At 48.4% G+C, this 10496-nt stretch overlaps 1 protein-coding gene across 1 annotated transcript in view; it reads left to right on the top strand.

The window, feature by feature from the left end:
- Nucleotides 1–1875: 1875 nt before the first annotated feature.
- Nucleotides 1876–10496, top strand: part of LOC130319336 (fucolectin-like) — an 83411-nt gene continuing 74790 nt past the window's right edge. Inside the window, exon 1 of the mRNA XM_056552919.1 lies at nt 1876–1955. The gene's annotated coding sequence lies outside the window, so the exon portion shown is untranslated. The remainder of the gene's footprint in view (nt 1956–10496) is intronic.

Below are 10496 nucleotides of genomic sequence, written 5' to 3'. Positions count from 1 at the left end.
TTATCTGTACTCAGAGAGTTATCACTGTGTTATCTGTGGTGTTACATAGGACTGCAGGTCACATCTATACATTATCTGTACTCAGAGAGTTATCACTGTTATCTGTGGTGTTACATAGGACTGCAGGTCACATCTATACATTATCTGTAATCAGAGAGTTATCACTGTGTTATCTGTGGTGTTACATAGGACTGCAGGTCACATCTATACATTATCTGTACTCAGAGAGTTATCACTGTGTTATCTGTGGTGTTACATAGGACTGCAGGTCACATCTATACATTATCTGTACTCAGAGAGTTATCACTGTTATCTGTGGTGTTACATAGGACTGCAGGTCACATCTATACATTATCTGTACTCAGAGAGTTATCACTGTTATCTGTGGTGTTACATAGGACTGCAGGTCACATCTACTACATTATCTGTACTCAGAGAGTTATCACTGTGTTATCTGTGGTGTTACATAGGACTGCAGGTCACATCTATACATTATCTGTACTCAGAGAGTTATCACTGTGTTATCTATGGTGTTACATAGGACTGCAGGTCACATCTATACATTATCTGTACTCAGAGAGTTATCACTGTTATCTGTGGTGTTACATAGGACTGCAGGTCACATCTATACATTATCTGTACTCAGAGAGTTATCACTGTTATCTGTGGTGTTACATAGGACTGCAGGTCACATCTATACATTATCTGTACTCAGAGAGTTATCACTGTGTTATCTTTGGTGTTACATAGGACTGCAGGTCACATCTATACATTATCTGTACTCAGAGAGTTATCACTGTGTTATCTGTGGTGTTACATAGGACTGCAGGTCACATCTATACATTATCTGTACTCAGAGAGTTATCACTGTGTTATCTGTGGTGTTACATAGGACTGCAGGTCACATCTATACATTATCTGTAATCAGAGAGTTATCACTGTGTTATCTGTGGTGTTACATAGGACTGCAGGTCACATCTATACATTATCTGTACTCAGAGAGTCATCACTGTTATCTGTGGTGTTACATAGGACTGCAGGTCACATCTATACATTATCTGTACTCAGAGAGTTATCACTGTTATCTGTGGTGTTACATAGGACTGCAGGTCACATCTATACATTATCTGTACTCAGAGAGTTATCACTGTGTTATCTGTGGTGTTACATAGGACTGCAGGTCACATCTATACATTATCTGTACTCAGAGAGTTATCACTGTTATCTGTGGTGTTACATAGGACTGCAGGTCACATCTATACATTATCTGTACTCAGAGAGTTATCACTGTTATCTGTGGTGTTACATAGGACTGCAGGTCACATCTATACATTATCTGTACTCAGAGAGTTATCACTGTTATCTGTGGTGTTACATAGGACTGCAGGTCACATCTACTACATTATCTGTACTCAGAGAGTTATCACTGTTATCTGTGGTGTTACATAGGACTGCAGGTGACATCTATACATTATCTCTAATGGCCGCCAACAGGGGGGTACAACCCATACACTTGTATGGGGCCCAGAGCTTTAGGGAGGTCCGGCCGCCGGCCGTTTTTTCTTTTTTAGTTGTCAGTTTGTGCTGCTGCCATTAATCATTGCTGCAAAAATCATTTTTTGGAGCTGCCTGCCAAGTTGTCAGTCAGTGATTGTACCCGCCGCCACTCATGACTGATTACTTACAGTTTGTGCAGTGCCGCTGCCGCAGCCACGGTCATTCATTGCTGATTTCATGATGCAGCAGGGATGCTCTGGGGCCGTCTGTCTCTTTAAATGCGCAGTGGCAGGTGGGAGGTACTACTTCCTCGGGCATGGCCGCTGCGCATTGATACAGCAGCCTCCGCCGCAAGTATCGCTGTGGCGGTGCTGAGAGTCTCTCTGCTGCGCTGCGGACCGAACAAGTCAAGACAGTGCACGCTCCTCCGCTCTGCGAGTCCGCTGGCTGGCGCTGAGGTGAGTGCAGAGTGAAATAAGAGCGCCAGTCTGCAGCTATAAATGTGAAGAAAAAATATATAAAATGTCACAGAGGCAGAGGAGAGCACTATATAGCGCCGGTGGCAGGCAGTTGAGCTGGCCAGGGGGCCATGAGGCATAATCATAAACTATATGGGGGCAAAAAGGGGCCTACAACAAGTTTAGTGGCAAGCTGTGCCCATATAGTTGTTGTAGGCCCTTCTTTGCTAATAGTTTTCCCCCCATATAGTTGTAGGCCTCTCTGAGATGGGCCCAGGCCTACCACAACTATTAACAGAGGGGCCCTCCTAAACTGTATGGAGCCCCCTATATAGTTCGGTTAGGCCCCTCTGTTCATAGTTACTTACATATAGTTTGGGTAGGCCCCTCTGTTAAAGGAGTAGTCTGGTGAAAAATAACTTATCACCTATCCAAGTATTGGGGATAAGTTATAGATCGCGCGGGGGGGGGGGGGGGGGTCTGAGGACTGGGGTCCCCCGCGATCTCCTGCACGGGGCCCCAGCAGTTTGCCGGAAGCTGACGTCTGTACCCCACATGAAGCCGCTGCCGCCACATCCCATCCATGTATCTCTATGGGGTACATGGAGGGGCGCGTTGACCAGCGTTCCGTGCGGAGTACGGCACGCCCTCCTTCCAGCCGACTGCTGGGACCCCATGCAGGAGGAGATAGCAGGGGGCCCCAGTGCTCGGACCCCCCACAATCTATAACTTTTCCCCTATCCTTGGAAAGGGGATAAGTTATTTTTTACCAGACAACTCCTTTAATAGTTGCTCCCATATAGTTGTTGTAGGCCCGGGCCCCTGTCAGAGAGGCTGACAACTATATGAGAGTAAAACTACCAACAAAGGGGCCTACCCCAACTATATGAGAGTAAAACTACTAACAAAGGGGCCTACCCCAACTATATGGGAGTAAAACTACCAACAAAGGGGCCTACCCCAACTATATGAGAGTAAAACTACTAACAAAGGGGCCTACCCCAACTATATGGGAGTAAAACTACCAACAAAGGGGCCTACCCCAACTATATGAGAGTAAAACTACTAACAAAGGGGCCTACCCCAACTATATGGGAGTAAAACTACTAACAAAGGGGCCTACCCCAACTATATGAGAGTAAAACTACTAACAAAGGGGCCTACCCCAACTATATGGGAGTAAAACTACTAACAAAGGGGCCTACCCCAACTATATGAGAGTAAAACTACTAACAAAGGGGCCTACCCCAACTATATGGGAGTAAAACTACTAACAAAGGGGCCTACCCCAACTATATGGGAGTAAAACTACTAACAAAGGGGCCTACCCCAACTATATGGGAGTAAAACTACCAACAAAGGGGCCTACCCCAACTATATGGGAGTAAAACTACTAACAAAGGGGCCTACCCCAACTATATGAGAGTAAAACTACTAACAAAGGGGCCTACCCCAACTATATGAGAGTAAAACTACTAACAAAGGGGCCTACCCCAACTATATGGGAGTAAAACTACTAACAAAGGGGCCTACCCCAACTATATGGGAGTAAAACTACTAACAAAGGGGCCTACCCCAACTATATGGGAGTAAAACTACTAACAAAGGAGCCTACCCCAACTATATGGGAGTAAAACTACTAACAAAGGGGCCTACCCCAACTATATGAGAGTAAAACTACTAACAAAGGGGCCTACCCCAACTATATGGGAGTAAAACTACTAACAAAGGGGCCTACCCCAACTATATGGGAGTAAAACTACTAACAAAGGGGCCTACCCCAACTATATGGGAGTAAAACTACTAACAAAGGGGCCTACCCCAACTATATGAGAGTAAAACTACTAACAAAGGGGCCTACCCCAACTATATGGGAGTAAAACTACTAACAAAGGAGCCTACCCCAACTATATGGGAGTAAAACTACTAACAAAGGGGCCTACCCCAACTATATGAGAGTAAAACTACTAACAAAGGGGCCTACCCCAACTATATGGGAGTAAAACTACTAACAAAGGGGCCTACCCCAACTATATGGGAGTAAAACTACTAACAAAGGAGCCTACCCCAACTATATGGGAGTAAAACTACTAACAAAGGGGCCTACCCCAACTATATGGGAGTAAAACTACTAACAAAGGGGCCTACCCCAACTATATGGGAGTAAAACTACTAACAAAGGGGCCTACCCCAACTATATGAGAGTAAAACTACTAACAAAGGGGCCTACCCCAACTATATGGGAGTAAAACTACTAACAAAGGAGCCTACCCCAACTATATGGGAGTAAAACTACTAACAAAGGGGCCTACCCCAACTATATGGGAGTAAAACTACTAACAAAGGGGCCTACCCCAACTATATGGGAGTAAAACTACTAACAAAGGGGCCTACCCCAACTATATGAGAGTAAAACTACTAACAAAGGGGCCTACCCCAACTATATGGGAGTAAAACTACTAACAAAGGGGCCTACCCCAACTATATGGGAGTAAAACTACTAACAAAGGGGCCTACCCCAACTATATGGGAGTAAAACTACTAACAAAGGGGCCTACCCCAACTATATGGGAGTAAAACTACTAACAAAGGGGCCTACCCCAACTATATGGGAGTAAAACTACTAACAAAGGGGCCTACCCCAACTATATGGGAGTAAAACTACTAACAAAGGGGCCTACCCCAACTATATGGGAGTAAAACTACTAACAAAGGGGCCTACCCCAACTATATGAAACACATACCATTAACCTGTTCAGGACCCTGGGCGTAATTTTACGCCCCGGCGCCCTGGTACTTAAGGACCCAGGGCGTAAAATTACGCCCTGGCGTTTTCCGGTCCCTGCCGCGCGCCGGGCAGAGATCGGAAGCGGATGCCTGCTGAAATTGTTCAGCAGGCATCCAGGGCAAACGCCAAGGGGGGCCATGTATCGCCCTTGCGATCTGCGGCGATACCGGGCTGATCGGGTCTCTGGGACCCGACCGCCCGGTAATTTTGCATGATCCTGGCTGTCACAGACAGGGGGCGGTTACTTCCTCCCGTCCTGCCCGGCCCCTGGAAGTCCGGAGAGGACGGGAGGAAGACCGGAGGACGCTCCGGGGGACGGGGGAGTGCTGGGGCCCGGCCCCGGTACTTACCTCGTCCCTGAAGACCCAAATCCCGGCGATGAAGATGGCGGCAGCGGCGACAGGTGAGTAGATCTTCAGCCACGGTCAGGCCCTTTACAGCAATGCACGTCGCCGTAAAGCGACATGCATTGCTGTAATGGGACCCTGTAAACTACAACTCCCAGCATGCCCAGACAGCCCTTGGCGTCTGGGCATGCTGGGACTTGAAGTTTTGCAACATCTGGAGGTCCACAGTTTGGAGACCACTGTGCCCTTCCAGATGTTGCAAAACTACACATCCTCAGCATGCCCTTACTGTCCAGGCATGCTGGGAGTTGTAGTTCTGTAACATCTGGCCCTTCAGATGTTGCAGAACTACAACTCCCAGCATGCCTGGACAGTTTTGACATACTGGGAGTTGTAGTTTTGCAACATCTGAAAGGGCACAGATTGGGAACCACTGTATTAGTGGTCTGCAAACTGTAGTCCTCCAGATGTTGCAAAACTACAACTCCAAGCATGCTGGGAGTTGTAGTTTGGCAACATCTGGCTCTAAAGATGTTGCCAAACTACTACTTCCAGCATGCTTGAGAATGTTTGGGAGTTGTGGTTTTGCAACAACTGGAGGCACACTGGTTGGGAAACATTGTCTGTTTCCTAACTCAGTGTTTCCCAACCCGAGTGCCTCCAGCTGTTGCAAAACTATAACTACCAGCATACACTGATAGACTGTGCATGCTGGGAGTTGTAGTTTTGCAACAGCTGGAGGTCCCCCCTGTGAATGTACAGGGTACATTCACATGGACAGGGGGCTTACAGTGAGTATCAGGCTGCAAGATTGCGATGCAGCAAATTTTGCGCGGCAGCTCAAACTCGCAGCGGGAAACTCGCTGTAATCCCCCGCCCGTGTGACTGTACCCTAAGAACACTACACTACACTACACTACACTACACTAACACAAAATAAAATAAAAAGTAAAAAACACTACATATACACATACCCCTACACAGCCCCCCTCCCCTCCCCAATAAAAATGAAAAACATCTGGTACGCCACTGTTTCCAAAATGGAGCCTCCAGCTGTTGCAAAACAACAACTCCCAGTATTGCCGGACAGCCATTGACTGTCCAGGCATGCTGGGAGTTTTGCAACAGCTGGAGGCACCCTGTTTGGGAATCACTGGCGTAGAATATCCCTATGTCCACCCCTATGCAAATCCCTAATTCAGGCCTCAAATGCACATGGCGCTCTCTCACTTTGGAGCCCTCTCGTATTTCAAGGCAACAGTTTAGGGCCACATATGGGGTATCTCCGTGCTCGGGAGAAATTGCCTAACAAATTTTGGGGGGCTTTTTCTCCTTTCATCCCTTATGAAAAGGTGAAGTTGGGGTCTACACCAGCATGTTAGTGTAAAAAAATAAATTGTTTACACTAACATGCTGGTGTTGCCCTATACTTTTCATTTTGACAAGAAGTAAAAGGGAAATAAAAGCCCCCCAAAATTTGTAATGCAATTTCTCTCGACTACGGAGATACCCCATATGTGGGCGCAAAGTGCTTTGGGGGCGCACAACAAGGCCCAGAAGGGAGAGCGCACCATGTACATTTGAGGTGATTTGCACAGGGGTGGCTGATTGTTACAGCGGTTTTGACAAACGCAACGCAAAAAAAAAAAACCCCACTTGTGACCCCATTTCGGAAACCGCACCCCTCACGGAATGTAATGAGGGGTGCAGTGAGAATTTACAACCCACTGGTGTCTGACAGATCTTTGGAACAGTGGGCTGTGCAAATAAAAAATTTTGTACAGCTGTCACGATGCCGGCTGGCGGGTGGTGGATCCTCTGTGCCAGAGAGGGATTGGCGTGGACCGTGCTAGTGGACCGGTTCTAAGCCACTACTGGTTTTCACCAGAGCCCGCCGCAAAGCGGGATGGTCTTGCTGCGGCGGTAGTGACCAGGTCGTATCCACTAGCAACGGCTCACCTCTCTGGCTGCTGAAGATAGGCGCGGTACAAGGGAGTAGGCAGAAGCAAGGTCGGACGTAGCAGAAGGTCGGGGCAGGCAGCAAGGATCGTAGTCAGGGGCAACGGCAGAAGGTCTGGAACACAGGCTAGGAACACACAAGGAACGCTTTCACTGGCACAATGGCAACAAGATCCGGCAAGGGAGTGCAGGGGAAGTGAGGTGATATAGGGAAGTGCACAGGTGAACACACTAATTGGAACCACTGCGCCAATCAGCGGCGCAGTGGCCCTTTAAATCGCAGAGACCCGGCGCGCGCGCGCCCTAGGGAGCGGGGCCGCGCGCGCCGGGACAGGACAGACGGAGAGCGAGTCAGGTACTGGAGCCGGGGTGCGCATCGCGAGCGGGCGCTACCCGCATCGCGAATCGCATCCCGGCAGGCAGCGGAATCGCAGCGCCCCGGCTCAGAGGATGAGACCGGAGCGCTGCAGCGGGGAGAGTGAAGCGAGCGCTCCGGGGAGGAGCGGGGACCCGGAGCGCTCGGCGTAACAGTACCCCCCCCCTTGGGTCTCCCCCTCTTCTTAGAGCCTGAGAACCTGAGGAGCAGACTTTTGTCTAGGATGTTGTCCTCAGGTTCCCAGGATCTCTCTTCAGGACCACAACCCTCCCAGTCCACTAAAAAAAAAGTTTTCCCTCTGACCTTTTTGGAAGCTAAGATTTCTTTGACAGAGAAGATGTCCGAGGAGCCGGAAACAGGAGTGGGAGGAACAGATTTGGGAGAAAAACGGTTGAGGATGAGTGGTTTGAGAAGAGAGACGTGAAAGGCATTAGGGATACGAAGAGAAGGAGGAAGAAGAAGTTTATAAGAGACAGGATTAATTTGACACAAAATTTTGAAAGGACCAAGATAGCGTGGTCCCAACTTGTAGCTAGGGACACGGAAGCGGACATATTTAGCGGAGAGCCATACCTTGTCTCCAGGGGAAAAAACGGGAGGAGCTCTTCTTTTTTTATCCGCGAACTTCTTCATGCGAGATGAAGCCTGTAAGAGAGAATTTTGGGTCTCTCTCCATATGATGGAAAGGTCACGAGAAATTTCATCCACAGCGGGCAGACCAGAGGGCAAGGGAGTAGGGAGGGGGGAAGAGGGTGACGGCCGTACACCACGAAAAATGGGGATTTGGAGGAAGATTCAGAGACCCTGAAGTTATACGAGAATTCGGCCCATGGGAGGAGATCTGCCCAGTCATCCTGGCGGGAGGAAACAAAATGTCGCAAATAATCACCCAAGATCTGGTTAATTCTTTCTACTTGTCCATTGGACTGGGGATGATATGCAGAAGAAAAATTTAATTTAATCTTGAGTTGTTTACAGAGAGCCCTCCAGAATTTAGACACGAATTGGACGCCTCTATCCGAGACAATCTGCGTAGGCAACCCGTGAAGACGAAAAATGTGTACAAAAAATTGTTTAGCCAACTGAGGCGCAGAAGGAAGACCAGGAAGAGGGATGAAATGTGCCATTTTGGAGAATCGATCAACGACCACCCAAATAACAGTGTTGCCACGGGAAGGGGGTAAATCAGTAATAAAATCCATACCAATCAGAGACCAAGGCTGTTCGGGGACAGGCAGAGGATGAAGAAAACCAGCGGGCTTCTGACGAGGAGTCTTATCCCGGGCACAGATAGTGCAGGCTCGCACAAAGTCCACAACATCCGTCTCCAGTGTCGGCCACCAATAGAAGCGGGAGATGAGTTGCACAGATTTCTTGATGCCCGCATGACCTGCGAGATGGGAGGAGTGACCCCATTTGAGGATTCCGAGGCGTTGGCGAGGAGAAACAAAGGTCTTTCCTGGAGGAGTCTGCCTGATGGAGGCAGGAGAAGTGGAGATCAGGCAGTCAGGTGGAATGATGTGTTGCGGAGAGAGTTCAACTTCTGAGGCATCCGAGGAACGAGAGAGAGCATCGGCCCTAATGTTCTTATCGGCAGGACGAAAGTGAATCTCAAAATTAAATCGGGCAAAGAACAGAGACCACCGGGCCTGGCGAGGATTCAGCCGTTGGGCAGACTGGAGATAGGAGAGGTTCTTGTGGTCGGTGTAGATAATAACAGGAGAACTTGATCCCTCCAGCAGATGCCTCCATTCCTCAAGTGCTAATTTAATGGCTAGAAGCTCTCGATCCCCGATGGAGTAGTTCCTCTCCGCTGGAGAGAAGGTCCTAGAGAAAAAACCACAAGTGACAGCATGCCCGGAAGAATTTTTTTGTAGAAGAACAGCTCCAGCTCCCACAGAGGAGGCATCAACCTCCAAAAGGAAGGGTTTGGAAGGGTCAGGTCTGGAGAGGACGGGAGCCGAAGAAAAGGCAGACTTGAGTCGTTTAAAGGCGTCTTCTGCTTGAGGAGGCCAGGACTTGGGATCAGCATTTTTTTTGGTTAAAGCCACGATAGGAGCCACAATGGTAGAAAAATGTGGAATAAATTGCCTGTAATAATTGGCGAACCCCAAAAAGCGTTGGATAGCACGGAGTCCGGAGGGGCGTGGCCAATCCAAGACGGCAGAGAGTTTGTCTGGATCCATCTGTAGTCCCTGGCCAGAGACCAAATATCCTAGAAAAGGAAGAGATTGGCATTCAAACAGACATTTCTCAATTTTGGCATAGAGTTGATTGTCACGAAGTCTCTGAAGAACCATACGGACATGCTGGCGGTGTTCTTCTAGATTGGCAGAAAAAATTAGGATATCGTCCAGATATACAACAACACAGGAGTATAACAGATCACGAAAAATTTCATTGACAAAGTCTTGGAAGACGGCAGGGGCGTTGCACAGGCCAAAGGGCATGACCAGATACTCAAAGTGTCCATCTCTGGTGTTAAATGCCGTTTTCCACTCATCCCCCTCTCTGATGCGGATGAGGTTATAGGCGCCTCTTAAGTCCAATTTAGTAAAGATGTGGGCACCTTGGAGGCGATCAAAGAGTTCAGAGATGAGGGGTAAGGGGTAGCGGTTTTTAACCGTGATTTTATTAAGACCGCGGTAGTCAATGCAAGGACGTAGGGAGCCATCTTTTTTGGACACAAAGAAAAATCCGGCTCCGGCAGGAGAGGAGGATTTACGGATAAAGCCCTTTTTTAGATTCTCCTGGACGTATTCAGACATGGCAAGAGTCTCTGGGGCAGAGAGAGGATAAATTCTGCCCCGGGGTGGAGTAGTACCCGGGAGGAGGTCGATAGGACAATCATAAGGCCTGTGAGGAGGTAGAGTCTCAGCTTGTTTTTTGCAGAAAACATCCGCGAAGTCCATATAGGCCTTAGGGAGACCGGTTACTGGAGGAACCACAGAGTTACGGCAAGGGTTACTGGGAACCGGTTTTAGACAGTTCTTGGAACAAGAGGACCCCCAACTCTTGATCTCCCCAGTGGACCAATCCAGGGTTGGGGAATGAAGTTGAAGCCAGGGAAG

Source organism: Hyla sarda, unplaced genomic scaffold (genome assembly GCF_029499605.1).
Source record: "Hyla sarda isolate aHylSar1 unplaced genomic scaffold, aHylSar1.hap1 scaffold_211, whole genome shotgun sequence".
In the NCBI taxonomy this organism is placed as follows: Eukaryota; Metazoa; Chordata; class Amphibia; order Anura; family Hylidae; genus Hyla; species Hyla sarda.
The sequence above is the reverse complement of the archived record's forward strand: the minus strand, read 5'-3'. Positions and strand labels throughout refer to the sequence as shown.